Source organism: Amblyraja radiata, chromosome 13, assembly GCF_010909765.2.
Source record: "Amblyraja radiata isolate CabotCenter1 chromosome 13, sAmbRad1.1.pri, whole genome shotgun sequence".
Lineage (NCBI taxonomy): Eukaryota > Metazoa > Chordata > Chondrichthyes > Rajiformes > Rajidae > Amblyraja > Amblyraja radiata.
Window position 1 is genome coordinate 34855062 of NC_045968.1, and position 23342 is coordinate 34878403.

Genomic DNA, 23342 nt, shown 5'->3' on the forward strand with positions numbered 1-23342 from the left:
GGAAGGTGGGTTTGTGTGATGGACTGGGCAATATCCATAACTACCAGAATGATGCCTGGATCAGGGAGTATTAGCAACAGGGAGAGGTTGGGCAGATTTGGAGTAACAAGGGTTGAGTAGGTGCTGATGTTACACCAAGGCAGGACGCTTCTTCAGACTGATTGTTGGAGGGGAGAAATGAGGAAGAGGAAAGTGGGGAGAGGCCATGTTTTGTCTTGCCCCCCCCCCCCCCCCCCCCCCTCACTTCCAGCTTCCTTCAGCCTCCCTCTGGGAGGCAGGAGTTGGTGGAGGATGGGAATACATCTGTTGGCTGCCTGCAACAAGTTGTCTACCACAAGGCTCAGTGGTGTTTATAATAGACATGTTTATGTATCATAACTCGGATGAGAATGAGGGTGGTCTGATGAGTACGTTTACAAACAAAGTGAAAAGATGCAGAGTTGTTCACAGTGAAGATGGTCCTCCATTGTACAGGGCCCTGGTGTGACCACATCTGGAGTATCGTGTGCAGTTTTGATCACCTAATTTGAGGAAGGACATCCTTGCTATTGAGGCAGTGCATCGTAGGTTCACGAGGTTAATCCCCGGGATGGCGGGATTGTCATATGACGAAAGATTGGAAAGACTGGGCTTGTATTCACTGGAATTTAGGATAGAAACATATGACATTATAAAAGGACTGGACAAGCTAGATGCAGGAAAAATGTTCCCAATGTTGGGGAGTCCAGAACCAGGGGCCACAATCTAAGAATAAAGGGGAGGCCATTTAAAACTGAGATGAGAAAAAACTTTTTCACCCAGAGAGATAAAGGGGAGGCCAATTCACTGGATGAATTTAAAAGAGAGTTAGATAGAAATCTTGGGGCTAGCAGAGTCAAGGGGTATGGGGAGAAGGCAGGCATAGGTTAGTGATTGTGGATGATCAGCCATGATCACAATGAATGTCGGTGCTGGCTCGAAGGGCCGAATGGCCTCCTCCTGCACCTATTTTCTGTGTTTCTATGTTTCTAAAACATAGTGCCCAAAACAGAACACTATACCCTAATTGTGGCCTCACCAATGTCTTATACAATAGTAACATGACTTCTAAACTTCCAAAGTCAATACTCTGATTGATGAAGGCGAAGGTGCTGAAAGCTTTTTTGACCACCTTATCCACCTGTGGCGGCCTGGCCCACTGAACACATGTAGTTAATGCCACGGGACATGGATTTAGGGTTAGGGGGAAGAGATTTGGAGAGTTTTGTTTAGTTTGGTGAGTCTTAGTTTAGTTTAGTTTAGTTTAGTTTAGAGATACAGCGCGGAAACAGGCCCTCCGGCCCACCGAGTCCCCACCGAACACCGATCACCCCGTACACTAGCACCACCCTACACATTAGACATAATTCACAATTTTCACCTAAGCCAATTGACCTACATACCTATTCATCTTTGGAGTGTGGAAGGAAACCGGAGCACCTGGTGAAAACCCACGTGGTCGCAGGGGGAACGTACAAACTGGGTGCAGACAGCACCCACAGTCAGGATCAAACACGAGTCTCTGGCGATGAGAAGCAGCAACTCTACTGCTGCTCCATCCTGCCAAGGGGTATTCTGAGGGGTAGGATCTGAGGTGTCATTGTTCACCAGAGAGTGGTGAGTACCTGGAACGCACTGCTAGAGAGTTGTGGAGGCAGAGTCACTGAGAGTGTTTAAGAAAGATAGACACAAAGGGCTGGAGTAACTCAGCGGGTCAGGCAGCATCACTGGAGATAATGGATGGGTGACATTTTGGGTCGGGACCCATGGTTACTTTCATCAAATCAAAGGCGTAGCCATGTGCACTCGCATGGGCCCCAACCTATGCCTGCCTGTTTGTCGGGTACGTCGAACAGTTCTTATTGCAGGCGTTCACTGGCCCTATCCCCCAACTCTTTCCAGCAGTCTGAATAAGGGACATGACCTGAAACATCACCCATCCTTTTTCTCCAGAGATGCTGCCTGACCCACTGAGTCAGTGCGGTGTCTATAGAGTCATAGAGTGATACAGTGTGGAAACAGGCCCTTCGGCCAAACATGCCCACACCGGTCAATATGTCCCATGTGCCCCATTGTTGGGCGAGTCCAGAACCAGGGGCCACAGTCTTAGAATAAAGGGGAGGTCATTTAAGACTGAGGTGAGAAAAAACTTTTTCTCCCAGAGAGTTGTGAATTTATGGAATTCCCTGCCACAGAGGGCAGTGGAGGCCAAATCACTGGATGGATTTAAGAGAGAGTTAGATAGAGCTCTAGGGGCTAGTGGAGTCAAGGGATATGGGGAGAAGGCAGGCACGGAGTTATTGATAGGGGACGATCAGCCATGATCACAATGAATGGCGGTGCTGGCTCGAAGGGCCGAATGGCCTCCTCCTGCACCTATTTTCTATGTTTCTAACACTAGTCCCACCTGCCTGCATTTGGTCCATATCCCTCCAAACCTGTCCTATCCATGTACCTGTCTAACTGTCTCTTAAGCTTTGGGATAGCCCCAGCCTCAACTACCTCCTCTGGCAGCTTGTTCCATACAACCACCACCCTTTGTGTGAAAATCTATCTTGTGTGAAAGTCTATCTTTGGTATAAACTGGCATCTGCAGTTCTTTGTTTCCACAAGAAAGGTGTGGTCACTCTCTTGAATCACCCATGATTGAAGACTATGCACCCAATGCTGGAAGTTGGGATGAATATGGATGGGTCCCATCTGGTCAGCATAGACATGATGGGCTGAATGGCCTAATCACTTGCCGAATGACTCTGAGTCTATAATTGACGGATAAGAGAGAGAGAGAGAGAGAGAGAGAGAAAGAAATAGAGAGAGAGAGAGAGAGAGAGAGAGAGGGGGGGAGGTGGTAGAGAAGCAATGAAACAGAGCTGGGAGGAGAGTGTGGAGGGGGCTAGTTTGGGAGTGAGACTGATTCCAGAAGACATTGGGGACGTGTTGTATGAAGGATGGAAAATCCATCACATCCGCCCCGATGCTAAACCCATTTGGGTTGGAAGGGAAGCGTGAGCAGCCTGTGCTTTGGGGGAGGGAGGGTGCTGTGTGTGCCCGATGTCCTGGGCTGGCAGGTGGATCTGTGGCCAGCAGGGGTCACTGCGTAGCAGTCAGGTGTGGACCCTGCCATCTACATGCCTTCAGCTCAGGGGAGATAGCTACCACTCGAGGGAGCTCAAACGTCAAAATCACCCCCACCCCTGCTGCAGGACAGGTTGGTCAGTGAGGGAGGGGAAACTCTATTTTCAGACACTTCCCATTCACTGAGGAAATTCACCATGTGACACGAAAGTATGTAATTAATCAATGAATTAATGCATTAATTCATTCATTCATTTCTCCGATTTCTACAGATGCACCGCACAAATGCACCCCCTCTGATGCATCCCCACTCAGTATTAGAACAGGTAGCACAGTGGCGCAGTGGTAGAGCTGCTGCCTCACAGCACCAGAGACCCAGGTTCGAACTTGGCCTTGGGTGTTGTCGGTACGAAGTTCGTACGTTCTCCCTGTGACCGCTTGGGTTTTCTCCGGGTGCTCCGGTTTCCTCCTACATCCCAAAGACATGCAGGTTTGCAGGTTGATTTGCTTTGGTAAAACTTGTTAGTTGACGCTAGGGTGTAGGATAGTGTTAAGGGCCTATCCCGCTTTTCCGAGTTACTCACGAATTCTCCCGAGTTTTCCCCTTGATTCAAACTCGGAGAATTACGGTAATAGCCAGCCTTAGGTACTCGGGGCTATTTGTTTTACTCGTGGACATTTTTCAACATGCTGAAAAAACGTCCCAACTTACCTGATGCCCCGAGTACCTACGGCTGGCATTACGAGCCGCTACAAAATATCTACGGACTCCTACGGACATTCCCCGAGTTTGAATCAAGGGGAAAACTCGAGAGAATTCGTGAGCAACTCTGGAAAGTGGGACAAGGGCTTTAGTGTACGGAGTGATCGCTGGTCGGCACAGACTCGGTGGGCTGAAGGGCCTGTTTCCGCACTGTATCTCTAAAGTCAAAAAAAGTCTAAGACTGCTCTTCCCAAGTCAGCAAGACACTGCAGAAAGTGGTGGGTGTAGCTCGGCCCATCAAACTGACCAGCCTCCTCATCCACCGACTCCTCGGGAAAGCAGCCAACATAATCAAGGCAGGACACAAAGTGCTGGAGTAACTCAGCGGGTCAGGCAGCATCTCAGGAGAACATGGACAGGTGACGTTTCGGCTCGATATATAGATATTAGCCAGTTCTTCATTCTTGCTTAGTCTAAAGAAGGGTCCCAAAATGTCATCTCGTTTAGTTTAGTTGAATGTATTGTCACGTGTACCAAGGTACAGCGAAAAGCTTTGGTTGTGTGCTAACCAGTCAGCAGAAATAATGTGCATGATTCCAACTGAGCCATCCACTGTGTACATGATAGAGGGAATAACGTGAATAGCCTTTAGTGCAAGATTAAGTCCAGTAAAGTCTGGTCAAAGAAAGTCCAACGGTCTTCAATGAGGTAGATAGGAGATCAGGACCGCTCTCTAGTTGGTGAGAGGATGGTTCCGTTGCCTGATAACAGCTGGGAAGAAACTGTCCCTGAATCTGGAGCTGTGTGTTTTCACACTTCTGTACCTCTTGCCTGGTGGGAGAGGGGGGAAGAGGGAATGGCCAGGGTGAGAATGATCCTTGATTACGCTAATAGCCTTGTAGAGGCCGCATGAATTTAAACTGAGGAATTAGAGTGATTTGCAGTGAAGGATTGGAGACATATTCAGCATGGTGAGACTTGGAGCTGTCATCAGGCCACTGAACCATCCTCTCACCAGCTTGAGTGTGGTCCTGACCCGTCTACCTCATTGAATACCTCCCGGACTATCTTTGATCAGACTTCAATGTTATATCTTTGTAGAGAGGAGGGAGTGAGCAGGGTGAGACTGGTAGGGACACAAAAATGCTGGAGAAACTCAGCGGGTGCAGCAGCATCTATGGAGCGAAGGAAATAGGTAATGTTTCGGGCCGAAACCCTTCTTCAGACTGATGCTCTTCCCTTCTTCATAGATGCTGCTGCACCCGCTGAGTTTCTCCAGCATTTTTGTGTACCTTCGATTTTCCAGCATCTGCAGTTCCTTCTTGAACAGGGTGAGACTGGTGTTTGATTATGCTGGTGGCCTTGCCGAGGCAGCGTGAGGTGTAGATGGAGTCAATGGAAGGGAGGTTGGTTTGCGTGATGGCCTGGGCTGTGTCCACAACTCTCTACGATATCTTGCGATCCTGGATGGAGCTGTTCCAAAACCAGTCCATGATGCATCCCGATACAATGCTTTGTACGTCGCTCCTGTAGAAGTTGGTGAGAGCTGATGTGAGCATGACCAACTTCTTAAGCCTTCCAAGGAAGTAGAGGCATTGGTGTGCTTTCTTGCCCATTGCCCCAATATAGATGGTCCAGGAAAAGTTGCTGGTGATAGTTACTCCTAGTTAATTCGAAACTTCCAAACTCGAGCTGCTGAACGGCGCTACAGAGACGCAAGTTTCTCTTTGTTTTTAACGTGAGTGTATATTAGCCGGAATACGGTAGCATAGGCTTGGACTCTGATAATGTGAGTGCCTCCGACAGTAACATGGCGAAGGCTGTTCTTTTTCCCAGTTCACCTCCCCAGTACTGGTATCTGTAACCGAGGGCATTTGCAAACGACCGGGGGAATAAAGGGAACTGCGATCCAGGGGAATTAATACACACACAAAGTCACAAACCAAGGTAAGAGATCTCAAAGCAGTTAAACAAAATCCCTTTGGGAGGGGGGGTGAAACGAGAGGACTGTTGTTACAGTGGGGCTGAAATGAACATCCTTTTTATCTTCTTTTCATGGAATTAAGCTTGGAATGTTTCTGTGTGCGAGAGGGAGAGATTGAGAGAGAGGGAGAGAGCAGTCGAGTTTGCCTGGCGGAGGGGCGAGATACTCAGATAAGGGGGACGGAGAGGGGGGAAAGTTACAAAAGTTTAGAACTTGATTGTGTGTGTGTGTGTGTTTTCTTCTCGACTCTTTCGCTGCTGATCTGGAGCGGATCGGATTAGGCTCTTGGCGTTTGTTGGTATAAATCCGTGAAAACAAAAGAATCAATTAATTATCCCTCAACTTTTCATCCCCTTTTTCCTCCCCATTTTTTATGAGGTGGTGGGGAAGGGAGGGGGGTGGGAGTGGGATTTGAAATGTTTCAGATAGAAGTCACTTCTCAGTTTTGAGGTCGTGATAGGAATTCTGCTTCCATCACACATATAAAAGTTTGCTTGTAGACGTCTCTCCCCACTTTTCTCGCTGTTTATTTAAGGGGGAGGGGGCGAGTGGTCTTCTTAAGATCAGGAGTCACTCGAGTGGGTTAAAAAAAAAAAGCGTTCTTGATGTCATGAGGCTGTATTGCCACGTATTTTGTATTAACTCTGGGTTTAGTGGAATCAAAGAAATCGGAGTGATTTTATTTTTCTACTCTCTTCCCTCCCTCCCTCCCTCCCTCCCCAATTGTTGCAGCTGGTGATTTTATTTTAATGTATAAAATTACTTCTAAAAATAATATTTGCCAGGGATATCTAGAGAGAGGGAGAGAGAGAGTGTGTGTGTGTGTCCACATTGCATTCCCAACATACTCCTGCATTCCAGACGGACTCCTAATTCCTAAGGAGGGGTGGAAAAAAAGGGGGATGAAATGGGGGGATTTGTGGCATTTTCGGCTCGTTGACAGAGACGTGAGTCAGAGCCCGGCCTGGCCTGGACAACGCCGACACTCACACTTATTGGGGGGACACAAGATAATAAATCGCTGCTTTTGTTCTTTTTAAGACGTTTCTCTCACCCACCCCCCCCCCCCGTTCTTTTTTTTCTCTCTCGCGTCAAAGTAAATATGAAGTCAAGCTGGAAAGGTGAACAAATTAAATGTTGGTATTTCAATGGTGTGATGGACACACAGAGAGAGAGAGAGAGAGAGAGACAGAGACAGAGAGAGGGAAAGAGAAAGAGGGAAAATTATGTCCCGAGGCTGGAGATTGTTTGATAATGGTTGCAAGGGTCAGACTTCAGTTGCCGACGGTCGATGGGTGAAAGAGATAGAGAGAGGGGGAGACAGAGAGAAATAGACAGAGAGAAGGCAGACGGAGAGGGAGAGAGAGAGATAGACAGACAGAGAGATAAACACAGAGAGAGACAGAGAGAGGGCAGACAGACAGCGAGAGGCAGACAGACAGACAGAGAGACAGACAGAAGAGAGAGATGATAGAGACAGACAGACAGACAGAGAGAGGGAGGCAGAAAGACGGAGAGGGAGGGAGACAGAATGAGAGAAGGAGAGTCAGATAGAGACTGTGAGACTGTGTGTGTGTGTGTGTGAGTGGATAGCTGGAGTTAGGATCTCTTCAGATAGCATCAGGTGCCCCCCCCCCCCCCCCCCCCCCCAGACACAGCCTGAAGAGAATCTGGCTTTCAAAAATAAAATCTGGATGCATGGGTGATATTGGAGAGAGGAGTAGACAGGCAGGGATTGACAGGGCTCCCATTCCGTCTGCCTCCGTCGTGTGGAGATGAGAACTTTTCCATCTAAAATGCTGCAAGAGTATTGGAGGGACTTGGTGGATTGTATTTTTAATTTTAACAAAATCTACGTGTCGTGCCTGGTTTACCAGTTCTTTTATTGCACGGATTTTATGTGGCGGGTGGGACGTGGGGAGAGGAGAGGTGCAGTATTTTCCATGTGTTTCGAGCAGTGAACCATGACATTCAGTCCTGATCCGAACGGGATGAGATGATTGTGAAAAATTTCAGACATTCCAGGAGGCTGATCTTGCCAAAGCCGGGAATTCTTACAGAAGTTTGATTTGAAAGTGACAAACGGTGGCAGTTTTTTGCCAGGGAGCTGGAAACTGGGGTTCGCTGAGGAGATAATAGTCTTTGGGGGATCACACGTATAAATCATATGACTTTATTTCAACCCACCCCACGCTACAAAAATAGGTCTGTTGCAGAAATATTTTTGCTTTGACTCTGGGCCAGGGCTGGCTGGGCTGCTGGTGGAATGTCAGGACATGAAGGTAGACACACAACAGTGTGGGGTGGGTGGTGCCTGTGGGGACAGGACTATCACGGGACAGGCAATGAGATGCAAGACCCAACTTGTACCAATTTCCCCTCCCAACTCCCCCCCCCCCCCCCTCCCTTTTTCTCCATGGTTAGACACACAGAGAGAAACTCCCTCCACCCCATCCCATCACACACTACCAGGGTTAGACACACACTGTCCCATCCCATCACACACTACCAGGGTTAGACGCACACTGTCCCATCCCATCACACACTACCAGGGTTAGACGCACACTGTCCCATCCCATCACACATTTCCAGGGTCAGTCACGGAGCAAAGCTGTCTCTACATCCCATCACTGGAGAAAAAGGATGGGTGATATTGTGGGTCGGTACCCTTCTGCATTCTGTCTACCCATCCTTTTTTCCCCAGAGACGTTGCTTGACCCGCTGGGATACTCCAGCACTCAGGTCAAGGAAAGAACGTTCACGTCGCGGCCCTGTTTCCACCAATCTTTCCACCACCACCACGCACAAGAAGCACAAGACAGACACCATCGTGCAGATGCTGAGAAGAGTGTTCAGCTCTGGCTGAACAACTTCTAATCTTGTATGTGGACTCAATAAGAAGAAGACCCCAGCACTTTGTGTCTATCTTTAGAACAGCACAGCACAGGAACAGGCCCTTCGGCCCACAATGTCTGTGCTAACCATGATGCCAAGATAAACTGCCTGCCTCGCTGAGTTACTCCAGCACTTTGAATACGAAGGACGATTCCAGCATCTGCAGTTCCTTGTACCTTCATCTTAAGGAATGGAGTTGACATGAGTGTAGTTGATTGTCTTTGGACTTCACCTTTGGAAGGTAGAACAGTGTCTTTCTTGCCCATTGCTGGCAGATAGAAATTGGATGGATTGTGAGGATTATTATGCTCTGGGTACCAGGTATTGTGATCAAAGCCAAGAAACAACACATTTGCCTCTTTCCTTTGTTGTTATATATCTGCAATGGGCTCTGGGCTGGCTGAGATATTCGGAAGAGATACACTTCATGAATCCGTCCTTTTAGCAAGGCCGGAGAGGCACCTTGGAAGTCCAAGTGCTGGCATGAGCTTCTTGTACCATGAGCAGGTTATCTCTAGTGAATCGGAATGCAAGGACCTGCTGGTTTGTGCCGAGGAATTTCTCCTGCTTCAAGGATTTGCGGTCAGCTGCGATCCTTGGCTTCCTTTTGTGCATTGTGTGCATTTGAGGGAGGGAGAGAGGGAGGGAGGGAGGGAAGGCGATGGATGGAAGGCTGCAATACCTTTCAAAGCAACCTCAGGAACAGCTGGAAATGTGACTACACCTTGTTTCCACATTTCCCTCACACCCGAATCCTGCCAGGTTAGATTTAGCTGCCACCAATAACAAGTCAGTTGGCACAGAGTTCAGCTTCGTTTATCTTGGCTTAGCTTAGGTTTAGTTTGTTGTCACGTGTACCGCGAGGTACAGTGAAAAGCTTTTTTGTTGCATGCTATACAATCAACAAAAAGACTACACATGATTACAATCGAGCTGTCCACAGTGTACAGATACAGTGTAAAGGGAATAACGTTTAGTGCAAGATAAAGTCCAGTGAGTCCGATTAAAGATAGTCCGAGGGTCTCCAATGGGGTAGATGGGAGGTCAGGACCGCTCTCTAATTGTTGATAGGATGGTTCCGTCGCCTGATAACAGCTGGGAAGAAACTGTCCCTGAATCTGGAGGTTTAAGAAGGAACTGCAGATGCTGGAAAATCGAAGGTGGACAAAAATGCTGGAGAAACTCAGCGGGTGAGGCAGCATCTATGGAGTGAAGGAAATAGGCGACCCTTCTTCAGAATCTGGAGGAGTGCGTTTTCACACTTATGTACCTCTTGCCTGATGCGAGAGGAGAGAAGAGGGAGTGAGACTAGTCCTTGGTTATGCTGATGGCTTTGCGGAAGCAGCATGAAGTGTAGGTGGATCTACACATGTTCTCCAGAGATGCTGCCTGACCCTACTGAGTTGCTCCAGCAGTTTGCGTCCTTTGTGTATCCTTGCCTGGTGGGGGTGGTGAAATGAGGGAGTGTCTCTCCCACCGATTGCAGAGAATGGGACTGGGGTGGGTAGACAACCGGTTATCAACCTGCGGTCTTTCCCACAAAGGGAGGCTAGGCGATGAGGTTTGGGCGGGTTCTGTCGGGTCAGCTCAGGTGAGCTTTGTGGAGCTTTTGTTTCAGATCCTTCTATGACCTCAATAAAACCTTTGTGAGCAGCGTGGCTAATCCAGAGAAGGAAACCGGAGATCAGGAGATGAACAAGCTCACGTATAGATCGGGTAAAAGCAGGTTCTTGTGCTTTGAAATTGCCGTACTGGGCCAAGATGCAACCAGTCAGGATGCTTTCTACAGTGCATCTACTTTCTACAGGACTCGAGGGCCTGAGCTACAGGGAGAGGTTGGGCATGCTAGGGCTTTATTCCTTGGAGTGCTGGAGGCTGAGGGGTGATCTTATAGAGGCGTACAAAATCATGAGAGGATAAACGTACTGAATCTTTTCAGGGAATTGAGAACCAGAGGACATGGGTTTAAGGTGATAGGTGCAAGATTTGTTAGGAACCTGAGGAGCAACTTTTTTTACACAAAGGGTAATGGGTATACGGAATGAGCTGCCGGAGGAGGTAGTTGAGGCAGGTACTTTCATAATGTTTAATAGACATTTCGACAGGGACATGGATAGGAAAGGTTTAGAGGGGAGATAGACACAAAAAACTGGAGCAACTCGGTAGGGTCAGGCAGCATCTCTGGAGAGCATGGGTAGATTCACCTACATTTCACACTGCCTCCGCAAGGCCACCAGCATAACCAAGGACCAGTCTCACTCCCACCAGGTCAAGACCCTTCTTCAGACTGGTTTAAACCAGCATCTGCAGTTCCTTCTTACACAAGGTTTAGGGGTATGTGGGCCAAATGTGGGTATGTTGGTCGGCATCGGCAAGTTGGGCCAAATAGCCGTTTTCCATGCTGCATGGTTTTATGACTTTGTCTCATGTGGATTATAAATAGAAGGTGCTCGAAACTCTTAAGGGCCTGTCCTACTTGGCGATTCTTGTCGGCGACTGCCGGCATCATTGATTGACGTATCAGGTCACCGAAAACGTCACAGCGTGATGCGCCATGACGCGGCGTGATGCCGTATGACGCGCGGTGTTTTTTCGAGCGTCGCACCATTTTTTTTGTCGCCGCTGGATTTTGAATTGTTAAATCTTTTGACGACACTGATATGACACAGAAAAAGTCGCCAGGTGGGACAGGCCCTTCAGTGGACCAGGAAGCAGCTGCACAACCAGAGACCAGAGTTAAGGTTTCAGGTCAAAGACCTTTAATTAGCACCAGGCACAAGTGAAATACGTTCATAAGTCATAGGAGCAGAGTTAGGGCATTCGGCCTATCTTTCCATCTCAACTCCCTTCTCCTGCCTTCTCCCCGTAACTCCTGACACCCTCACCAATCAAGAATCTATCAATCTCCGCTTTAAAAATACCCAATGACTTGGTCTCCAACAATGTCTATGGCAATGAAGTCCACAGATTTATGGCTAAAGAAATTCCTCCTCATCTCCATTCTAATGGCCCTGTCCCACGGTACGAGTTCATTCCAAGAGCTCTCGCAAGTTTAAAAAAAATCAAACTCATGGTAAGCACTGAGAATGAACGTAGCGGGTACGTCGGAGCTCGGGGACGTCTCTTAGCGGCTCGTAACGCTAGCGACATGTACTCGGGGAGACTCGCTAACGGCAGGTAAGCACGGGAAGACTCGTGAAGATTTTTCAACACGTTGAAAAATGTCCACGAGATCCCCGAGTACCGACGAGTGGCCATTACCATAAATCTCCGAGTTCGAATCAGGGCAAACGTGGAATGAACTCGCACCATGGGACGTGCCTATAAAGGTAGGCCATTTTATTCCGAAGCTGTGTCCTATTGTCCTAGACTCCCACTAGTGGAAAAAGACACAATGTGCTGGAGTAACTCAGTGGGTCAGGCAGTATCGCCGGAGGTGAGGACAGGACAAGGCCTGGTGAGTGATAGGTGGATACAGGTGAGGGGAAGGAGGGGGGGGGGGGGGTGAAAGGCAGATTATTGGACCAAGGCCAGAAATGAAAAGACAAAAAGTGTGAGATAAGGATAGAAAATTCTGAAGAAAGGTCCTGATCTGAAACGCCTGATCGGAAACATCACTATGTTCTTTGAGAAGATGAGGGAAGGATGAATGGGGTAGTTCCTTGAATGTGGTGTCACAGTTAGATTGGGTGGTGAAGAAGGCTTTCTGCACATTGGCCTTCATCAGTTGGGTTATTGAGTATAGAAGCTGTGAGGTCATGTTGCAGTTGTACAAGACATTGGTGATGCCACATTTAGAGTACTGTGTTCAGTTTTGGTCACCCTGTTAGGAAAGATGTCATTAAGATGGAAAGGGTGCAGAGAAGATTTACAAGGATGTTGCCAGGACTCGAGGGCCTGAGATACAGGGAGTGATTAGGCTTTATTCATTCGAGCGCAGGAGGATGAGGGGTGTGTTTCCAGAGGTGTTTAAGCACTCTCTGTGTTCAAAAGTCCATAGAAGATCATAGTTGCTGAGGTTAGTGTTGTGCAGGGTTCAAAAGCCTGCTGGTTGCTGGGAAGAAGCTGTTCTTGAACTTGGAGGTCACGGTTCTCAGGCTCCTGTACCCTCTTCCCGATGGTAGCAGCGAGATGAGAGCATGGTTAGGGTGGTGTGGGGCTTTCCTGTAGTGGGAGAGTCTAGGACCAGAGGGCACATCCTCAGAATAAATGGACATAGCAGCTTTAGAAAGGAGAGGAGGAGGAATTTATTTAGCCAGAGGGTGGCGAATCTGTGGAATTCATTGCCACAGATGGCGGTGGAGGCCGTTATATGGTATTTTTAAAGCGGCGATTGACAGATTCTTGATTAGTAAGGGCGTCAAAGATTGCTGGGTGTAGGCAGGAGAATGGGATTGAGAGGGAAAGTTAGATCAGCCATGATTGAATGGCAGGGTACTCGATGGGCCGAATGGCCTAATTCTGCTTCAATGTTCTATGATCTAGATCCCTTCAATGACGGGGAGGTCAGTACCTGTGATTAATTGTAACAAGATTAATCTCTCTCTGTTTTAAAAATCTGCGCACACGCACTAAACTACTCGTACTCCTCACCCCTCCCTCCTCCAAACTTCATCTGCCTCCTCCCCTCCCACCCCCGTCCTCTCTTCCACCCCCCCCTCTCGGCTTGGGTAAGGCTGTTGATAAGAGCTGGTTGAGGGTAGAGTTTGATTTGATTCTGGTTGTGCTTCTGTCAAACATTCAGGACCATGTTCCCCTCTGCAGGAATATCAGCGCTTCCCTGTTCTGTGTTCAAACCAGCACCTTCTGCATCTCCACACTCTGCCTGCCCTTGCATTAAACGCATCCAGCCACGGCAAAGGCTTGGAAGTGGCTTGTGAATGCACTGACTTAACCCCCCCCACTGCGATGGGATTAGGCACAGTGTAACTGTGAGCAGAAGGGTTATTCCCCGGGGCCAGGATTAGTCACTCGGTAACTGCACACAAATAGCGTCTCCACCAGAAAACGAAGCTCGATGGGTCAGGCAGCATCTGCGGAGGGAAATGGTCAAGTTTCATCTTTCCAAAATAGACTTTATTTGCAAAAAATATATCAATAACCAAATAAATTATTTACATAAATGTTATAAAATAGCTGCAAGGGAACAACTCTACCACTAAACCCATGTACCACCCCTATAATGTTCAAGATAGACACAAACATGCTGGCGTAACTCAGCGGGACAGGCAGCATCTCTGGATGCTCTCTAGTAATTATTTATTTATTGCTCTTATTCTATGTCGCTCTTCCAGGGAGATGCTAACTGCATTTCGTTGTCTCTGTATTGTACACTGACAATCACAATGAAGTTTGAATCTGAATCTGAATCTGATAGAAGGAACGGGTGCTGGTCAGGTCTAATATTAAATTATACACTTTGGATGTATTAAGAGGTCTACCAGCTTTTACCTTATTAACAGTCAAGAGTTAAATTAAGAGTTAATACATACTTAGAGTTGCGGACTGTTTTTGGTTTTTCACACACACGCACACCCCTATATATATAAAATATATACATGCACACACATACACATATGCTATATTAAAGCAAAAACTTTCCACAACTTAATACAAATTGTACATATTCAATATTATATGAATGGCACAGTGGTAAAGTTGCTGCCTCATGGCACCAGACACCTGGGAGTTTGATCCTGATTAAGGATGCTGTCTGTACAGAGTTTGTACATTCTCCTCCTTGGCATTGGCTTCCTCCCACACCCAGTGACTTGCAGGTTTGTAGGATAATTGGATATGGTAGGAATTGTAACTTGTCCCTAGTGTACGGGACGATTGCTGGTCAGCGTGAGCTTGGTGAACCAAAGGGTCCGTTTCTGCACTGTATCTCAAAACTAAAGTTAAAATTGTTAGTGTCTGTACATTCAAACTCGGCAATGTCAGCGGCTACCATCACCCTTGCACCTTATGTCACTGTGTTTCCCCAAGTGACTCAGCCCCCTCAATGTCCAGCAGAACAAGAACCCTGCCTAACACCGGCAGATCCGGCCCACCAGTACTCCACCCACTGCATAATACTGGGCTACAGTACCAGCAGGTCACTGTGTAACACTGGGGAACAGCACCGGTTTTGGATGGGTCTGATGCTGTATAACTCTGGGCTAGCAGGGAAAGCTCTTTTCCTACTAGGACAACTCAGTAGCAATGACAAGTGGGTCAAAGGGCCTGATACTGTTTTTCAAGAGTGCCCCAAGACCAAGTTGATTAATTTTGTCATTTGTTAAAATCCTTTAACTAAAAGGATAAGCTGAAGATGGCCTTGCATGGGCGGGATGTCTTCTGCAGTGTTCAGAGATGGTCAGAACCTTTTTCCAAAGGGTGGAAAACTAGAGGGCATAGATTTACGAGGAGAGGGGTAAAGGTTAAAGGTGATGTGCGGGGCAAGTGTTTTTAGGTGTGGTGCCAGCGATGGTGGTGGAGGCTGATATGACAGTGGTGTTTAAAAGGCTTTTGGATAGGCAATAGACAATAGGTGCAGGAGTAGGCCTTTCGGCCCTTCGAGCCAGCACCGCCATTCAATGTGTACATCGTTCCTGCCTTCTCCCCATATCCCATGACTCCGCTATCTTTAAGAGCCCTATCTAGCTCTCTCTTGAAAGTATCCAGAGAACCGGCCTCCACTGCCCTCTGAGGCAGAGAATTCCACAGACTCGCAACTCTCTGTGTGAAAATGTATTTCCTCATCTCCGTTCTAAATGCCTGACTCCTCATTCTTAAACTGTGGCCCCTGGTTCTGGACTCCAAAAACATCAGGAACATGTTTCCTGCCTCTAGCGTGTCCAAACTCTTAATAATCTTATATGTTTCAATAAGATATCCTCTCATCCTTCTAAATCCCAGAGTATACAAGCCCAGCCGCTCCATTCCCTCAGCATATGACAATCCCGCCATCCCGGGAATTAACCTTGTGAACCTAAGCTGCACTCCCTCAATAGCAAGAATGTCCTTCCTCAAATTAGGGGACCAAAACTGCACACAATACTCCAGGTGTAGTCTCACTAGGGCCCTGTACAACTGCAGAAGGACCTGTTTGCTCCTATACTCAACTTGTCTTGTTATGAAGGTCACAGGCACACAGATATGCAGGGTATGGAGGGAAATGGATCGCGTGCTGGTAGCAGAGAGTTTAACTTGGCATCATGTTCGGCACGGACACTGTGGGCTGAAAGGCCTGTTCCTGAGCTGTACTGTTCCATGTTCTATATAGACTGGCAAATGGGATTGACAAAAAGGCTTTTTGGTCAGCATGGACTATTTGGGCTGAAGGGCCTGTTTGAATGTTGTGGACTTTATTGGAGCATGCTTATGATGTTTGTCCAAGAACAGGCTGTAGCTTAGTTTAAAAATACAACATGGAAAGAGGCCCTTCGGCCCACTGAATCCATTCCTTCCCTACTCACTAGGGACAATTTACAGAAGCCAATTAACCAACAAACCCGCACGTCTTAGAATGTGAGAGGAATCCCACACAGTCCAATGGAGAAAATGCAGATTTCACACACACACGTATACATGCGCACACAGGCACCGCCTGAGCCCGGGGTTGAACCCATGCCGCCCTGCCCCTAGAGGGGCTGAGTGCTTCCTCCCGCTGTGATCCCACGAGCCCTCGGCTTATTGAGCATGTGTGAGCACGCGTGTGCGTCCGTGTGCGGGTGGGAGTGTGCGTGTGTGCGTGTGTGTGCACATGTTGTGTGCGTGCGGGTTTGTGTGCGGGTGTGAGTGCTGTGTGCATGCAAGCGCATGTGTGTGTGTGTGCGCGCGTGAGGCGTGTGGCAGGTTAGAGCCTTGCTTAGAGACTCGCTGCAAGACTTTGCTGAGCGCCGACAAGACTGGAAACCTGTTTGTTTGGTTGGGGGATAAAGGTGGGAGGGAAATGCACCTTCAGTGTGGAGTCTGGGAGCCGTACACAGACTCCTGCATGAGAATGCCGTACCATTGAGGGATGCCACAGAATAGTTTGTTGGAGCTGGCACACTGAGCAGTGATCGGCCCCGCGGACTCCCATGATGACAGCCCTGGAGAATGCGTGCTAAACTAGCTGTGATGTGGGACACATGGCTGATTCAATGCTACGGGTCTCAGGCTTTGAACGAAAGCCTAGTGATTTGTTTAGAATTTCAAAGAAGCCTTCCACATTTTCTCTGCAGTGTTGGCCGCAGTTTCCAAGTCTCCATCGCACGCAACCCTGTCCTTCCTTCCAGCTCTCCAGCTGCCTGTCCTTCTTGCCTCTGGTGCGGAGGGGGAGCATATTCACCCCCGGTTCAAACCCCGCTCTGGCCCCCGCCTGGGCAAATACAAATGTCACTGACACTCCCAGTTCAGACCCCATCGACTCTCTTAGTTAAATGTCTGTTGGAAAAGTGATTTTATAACACTTTTATAATCAATCAGCCTGTAGAAGGGTCCCAACCCAAAACGTCACCTTACCCAGGTTCTCCAGAGATGCTGCCTGATCCGCTCAGTGAATCCAGTACTTTGTGCCTATAAGTGAGTCTGTTATTTATTTTAAGAGGAAGCTGTTCTGTCTGTGGTGTGTGGAACCTCTATCTGACATCACTGACGCACTTCAGGGTGGCACGGTGGCGCAGCGGTAGACTTGCCTTGCACCATCAGAGACCCGGGTTCGATCCTGACCATGGGTGCTGTCTGTACGGAGTTTGCATGTTCTCCGTGTGACTGCATGGGATTTCTCCAGGTTCTCCGGTTTCCTCCCACACTCCAAAGGTGTGCTGGTTTGTCGGTTAATCAGCCGTCGCATACAACAAATAATCCTCCGACATTTTCGCCTCTTCGAACGGGATCCCACCACTAGTCACATCTTCCCATCTTCACCACTTTCCGCCTTCCCGCAGAGACCGTTCCCTCCACAACTCCCTGGTTAACTCATCCCTTCCCACCCAAACCACCCCCACCCCAGGTACCTTCTCCTGGAACCGCAGGAGATGCAACACCTGTCCCCATACCTCCTCCCTCGACTCTGTCCAGGGACCCCGACTCTGTCCTTTCAGGTTAGGCAGAAGGTTCACTTGCACCGCCTCCAACCTCATCTACTGTACCCGTTGTTTAAGATGTGGACTCTTATACATCGGCGAGACCAAACGCAGACTGGGCGATCGTTTCGCCGAGCGCCTTCGCCTGAACCTACCTGATCTCCTGGTTGCTAAACATTTTAATTCCCCTTCCCATTCCCACACAGACCTTTCTGTCCTGGCCTTCCTCCATTGTCAGAGTGAGGACTACACAAATTGGAGGAACAGCATCTCATATTTCACTTGGGCACCTTACAACCCAGGGGTGTGAATATTGATTTCACTAACTTCCCCTGCATTCCCTCTCTCCCCCACCCAAGTCACACCAGCTTTTCATTCTCACCTAGCTCCAGTTATCAAGGCCCTGTTCCTTTTTTGCATATCTTTCATTCATTTGTTCTATATCTATATCATCATCGTCTATATCTCTCGTTTCCCTTTCCCGTGACTTTCCGCCTGAAGAAGGCACTCGACTCGAAACGTCACCCATTCCTCCTCTCCAGAGATGCTGCTTGTCCCGCTGAGTTACTCCAGCATTCTGTGCATATTGTAGGTTAATTAGCTTCGGTATGATGTAAAATTGTCCCTCGTGTGTAGGATAGTGCTAGTGTACGGGGTGATCGCTGGTTGGCACAGACTCAGTGGGTCGAAGGGCCTGTTTCCATCCTGTATCTCTAAATTCTAAAGAAGCAAGGAACTGCAGATTAAAAAAGGACACAAAGTGCTGGAGCAACTCAATGGGTCAGGCAGCATCTCTGGAGAACATGGACAGGTGAAGTTTTGGGTTAGGGCCCTTCCCCAGACTGATTGTAGTGGGGGAGGGGAGGGAAAGCAAGCTGAAAGAGAGGAGTGGGCAAGCCAACGCCTGGCAGGTTATAGGTTTGTACAGATGAAGGCTTTTTTATTGATAGGCAGATGGTTGGAAAAAGGCCAGAGATGAAAAAGACAGAAGGTGTGAGACAAGAGGATTGAAGAGCTGCGAATTGTGAAGCTAGAGGAAGGAAGGAAGATGGTGGGTCAGGCAGCACCCGTGGAGGGAATGGTTAGACAACATTTTGGGTCGGGATCCTTTAGACCCTCTTTGTTGCCCATTTCTGATGTCCCCAACCGCATCTTGAAGCCACATTTGTTTACAGTCAGCGTCTGGCCCATAATTGGACGAAGAAAGTGGTGCGATCGGTAGCTGAGCAGTCCTGCTTAAAACCCACGCAGAAACACAAGGAACAGCAGACACCGACCGGGTTCTGGAGTAAAACACACAGTGCTGGAGGACCAACAGCGGGTCAGGCAGCATCTGTGGAGGGAAATGGACAGGCGACGTTTTGGGACGGGACAACTTCCTCAGACTGCTCACAAAACTCCTGTGCTTTTCCTCACAAACTCCTGAGGATAATTTCTTTGGTGGGATAAATACAAAAAGCTGGAGTGACTCAACGGGTCAGGCAGCATCTCTGGAGAAAGGGAATAGGTTTGATGCTGTCTGATCCGCTGAGTTACTCTGGGTTTGTGTCTATCAGCAGCATCTGCAGTTCCTTCCCACAAATTCTTCAAAGTGCAGATTTCACAGTGGAGTCGATACTGGAGACAGGTCGTGACCTGTAACGTCATCTGTCCATTTCCCTCCACAGATGCTGCCTGCTCTACTGAGTTCCTCCAGCACTTTGTGTTTTTCTGGCAAAGCCTAAAACTGGGCATTAACTAACTGTTCATTGACAAGTAGACGCAAAGAACTGCAGATGCTGATTTACACACAAAAAAGACACAAAGTGCTGGAGTAATTCAGCGGGTCAGTCAGCATCCCTGGAGGTCAAGGATGGGTGTTGTTTTGTGTCTGAAGAACGATCTTGAACCATACAATTCATCTATCCATGTTCTCCGGTGCAGGAAGGAACTGCAGGTGCTCGTTTACACCGAAAATAGACAAAATGCTGGAGTAACTAACCAGGTCAGGCAGCATCTCTGGAGAGAGGGAATGGGTGATGTTTTAGGTCGAGGCCCTTCTTCAGACTGTCATCCATTCCTTCTCTCCAGAGATGCTGCCTGCCTGCTGAGTTACTCCAGCATTTTGTGTGAAGAGCAAACGGTGCTGCCTGTCCCGCTGAGGTACTCCAGCACTCTGTGTCTTTCCTTAATGATAAGTGTGGTTTGGCTGTACTAACGAAGCCACCTCACTTCACCTCTCATCAGTTGCGAGCAGACCGATTGTGTGGTAATTAGCCGGGTGCAGTGTTCCTGCTTTTAATTGCCAGGACATAACCTGGGTGACATTTCACGCTGGCATTGATGGCAGTGCAACAGGGTAGTGAGGAGTATTAGGTTTAGCTTTTTAAGAGTAGAGATACAGTGTGGAAACAGGCCCTTCGGCCCACCAAGTTCGTGCCGACTCACCCGTACACTAGTTCCTTGTCCTACACACTAGGGACAATTTACGGAAGCCAATTGACCTACAAAGCTGTACGTCTTTGTGATGTGGGAGAGGACTGGGGCACCTGGAGAAAACCCACGTGGTCACGGGGAGAACGTACAAACTCCGTACGGACAGCACCCGTAATCAGGGTTGAACACGGGTCTCAGGTGCTATGAGGCAGCAGCTCTACCTCTGTGCCACTGTGTTGCTGCTGGGGTCGTGTCAGATACCGTGGGTGGTCTCTGCGGTATCTCGTGCTCTCCCTTGTTTCTTGATATCATGTGAGCATCAATCTGTACAGCACAGGAACAGGCCCTTTGGCCCACTATGTCCGTGCCAAACATGATGCCAACTTAAACTAATCTCTGCCTGCACATGATGGGACTAGCCTGTTTAACTGTGTCTGCCTCTCTCTCTCTCTCTGTTTGTCTCTCTCTGTCTGTCTCTCTCTGTCTGTCTCTCTCCGTCCGTCTCTCTCCCCCCGCCCCCGTCTCTCTGCCCCGTCTCTCTGTCTATCTCTCTCTCTCTGTCTGTCTCTCTCTGTCTGTCTCTCTCTGTCTGTCTCTCTCCGTCCGTCTCTCTCCCCCCACCCCCGTCTCTCTGTCTATCTCTCTCTATGTCTGTCTCTCTCTCCTCTCTTTGTCTCTCTCCTCTCTCTTTGTCTCTCTCTTTCTCTGTCTCTGCCTCTGTTTCTATCTCTCTGCCTCTCTCTCTCTGTCTACCTCTGTCTCTGTTCCTATGTCCCTGTTTCTGTTCCGGTGACACGGTGATTCCTCCTGTTTACTAAAACACTGGATATTAAGGCAGAATGGGAACTTTGTCCAGGTACTGTTGCTGGGTTTCACGTTGTGGACTGGGTGGGTGGGTGGGTTGTATGCAAGGCCGGCCCCACTGCCAGAGTACGTGCCCGCACCTCTGCTGTGTCTGAGTGGGCGTAGAGTCACCCACCGCTGGTGAGGTGGGGGGGTGTCTGGCCCTGCCCCAGAGCGCTGAGACCCCCAGCCCAGCGCTCCGGGGGGGGCTGAATGAGGGGGGGGGGGGGGGGGGGGGGGGGGTGGTGACTGCCTCCCCGCCCCTTCAGGGGTACCTGAGAGAGCTGAGCTCCAGACCTGCTGAGGATTTCTTCAGCGTGCGTGTGATGGTGCACGGCAGAGTGAGATTATTTGCTTTAGCTTGTGTCAACATGCACATTACACACTTGGGCCTTCATTGCAACAAAGATCACTGTCGGCAAATCATTTACCCAGACTGGGCCTACATATCACATCTATCGTATATATCTCTCCTGTCTATCGGCTAGACCAAGCGCAGACTGGCCGATCGTCTCGCTGAACACTTCCGCTCAGTCCGCCTTGGCCTACACGATCTCCCAGTTGCCAAACACTTTTAACTCCCATTCCCATTCCCTCACCGACCTTTCTGTCCTGGGCCTCCTCCACTGTCAGAGTGAGGCCACATGCAAATTGGAGGGACAGCACCTCATATTTCGCTTGGGCAGCTTACAACCCAGCGGTATGAACATTGAATTCTCTAATTTCAAGTAACCCCTGGATTCCCTTTCTCCTCCCCTCTCTCCCCCACCCTTGTTTCACTGTTCGCATCCTTGTACCCCTTCACTATCACCTCTTCCCCAGCCAACAATGGGCCATCATGGGCTCCACCTTTCCTTGGTCCTCTCCTGTCGGCCCAGCTTTGTTCTGGCCTTTTCCTACATCCAGTTCCCGCCCCCTCTACTTTAATTCCAAAGACGGGTACCGACCCCGAAACGTCACCCGTACTTTCTCTCCAGACATGCTGCCTGACCTGCTGAGTAACTCCAGCACGTTGTGTCTATCTTTGGTATAAACCGGCATCTGCAGTTTCCTTTCTGCACATTTACCCAGACTGGGTGAAATGCAAAGCCCTTGCCTGGAATATCTATTCACCCTCTTACCCACGTGCTCAGAATTCCAGTCATCTCCTCAGGAATCAAGTCAACAGAGTCAAGAATGTCATATGTACTGAAAACGGAACGACAAGATTCTCATTGTTTTAGTTTAGTTTAGAGATACAGCATGGAAACAGGCCCTTCTGCCCACCATCCATACTGGCCATCGATCACCCATTCGCACAGGTTAGTTCTATGTTATGCCACTTTCTCATGAACTCCCTACACAATAGGGGCAATTGACAGAGCACTGATTAACCTCCAAACCTGCACATCTTTGGGACGTGTGAGGAACAGTGGCGCAGCGGTAGAGTCACTGCCTTGCAGTGCCCAAGACCCCAGGTTCGATCCTGACTTTGGGTGCTGTCCCAACTGAGTTTGTATGTTCCAGTTTCCTCAGGGACTCCGAAGAAGTACAGGTTAGTAGGATAATTGGCTTTGCAGCATTGTAACTAGTTTCTAGTATGTCGGATAGTGCTGGTGTACAGGGTGATTGTTGCTCAGCGCTGACTCTGTGCTCTGAAGGACCTGTTTCTACGCTGTATATCGAAAGTCTAAGTCCAATTAACCTCCAAACCCGCACGTCTTTGAGATGGGGGGGGGGGGTGGGGGGAAGTGGAGCACCTGGATAAAACCCACGGTCACAGGAGGAACGTACAAACTCCACACAGACAGCAGCGGAGATGCTTCAGGACTGGACGCTGCAGGAGGTGCCGCGGGTGTAATGGGGCGGGGCATGATTTCATACGGATTGGAATGGATCACTTCCAGCCGGCTTGCCTGAGCAAGAAAGGGGCCTTGTGTGGAGCAGGGAATGAGGCAGGCTGGTGTGTGGGGAGCCGTCAGTGTGTGCACTGTGATTCATTGCCCACGGGGACTCAGGCCTTGCCTCTTCCCAGACTGCCGGCTGCAGCAGAGAAAAGAGAGGGAAGCAGGCTCGTGCTGCTGCTGATCCGCCCCTTGTGAGGGAGATGTGTGTGTGTGCGTCTGCTCAAGTTCATCAGGGTGTCTATGTGAAGGTGTATGTGTGTATGTGAAATTGTGTGTGAAGAAGTATGTGTGTTTGTGTGTAAAGGTGAGTGTGTATGTGAAGGTGTACAGTATGTGTTAGGTGTACGTGTGTGTGTGCGTGTGTGTGTGTGTGTGTGCGCGTGTGTGTGTGTGTGCGCGTGTGTGTGTGTGTGTGTGTGTGCGTGTGTGTGCGTGCGTGTGTGTGTGTGTGTGTGTGTGTGTGTGCGTGT

General features: G+C 49.0%; 1 protein-coding gene across 3 annotated transcripts in view; it reads left to right on the forward strand.

Annotated features, from left to right (window-relative positions):
• The first annotated feature begins 5458 nt into the window (after positions 1-5458).
• fndc3b (fibronectin type III domain containing 3B) overlaps positions 5459-23342 on the forward strand; it is a 173103-nt gene continuing 155219 nt past the window's right edge. For all 3 annotated transcript variants that reach the window (XR_004413787.1, XR_004413788.1, XM_033031744.1), the window contains exon 1: positions 5459-5743. The gene's annotated coding sequence lies outside the window, so the exon portion shown is untranslated. The remainder of the gene's footprint in view (positions 5744-23342) is intronic.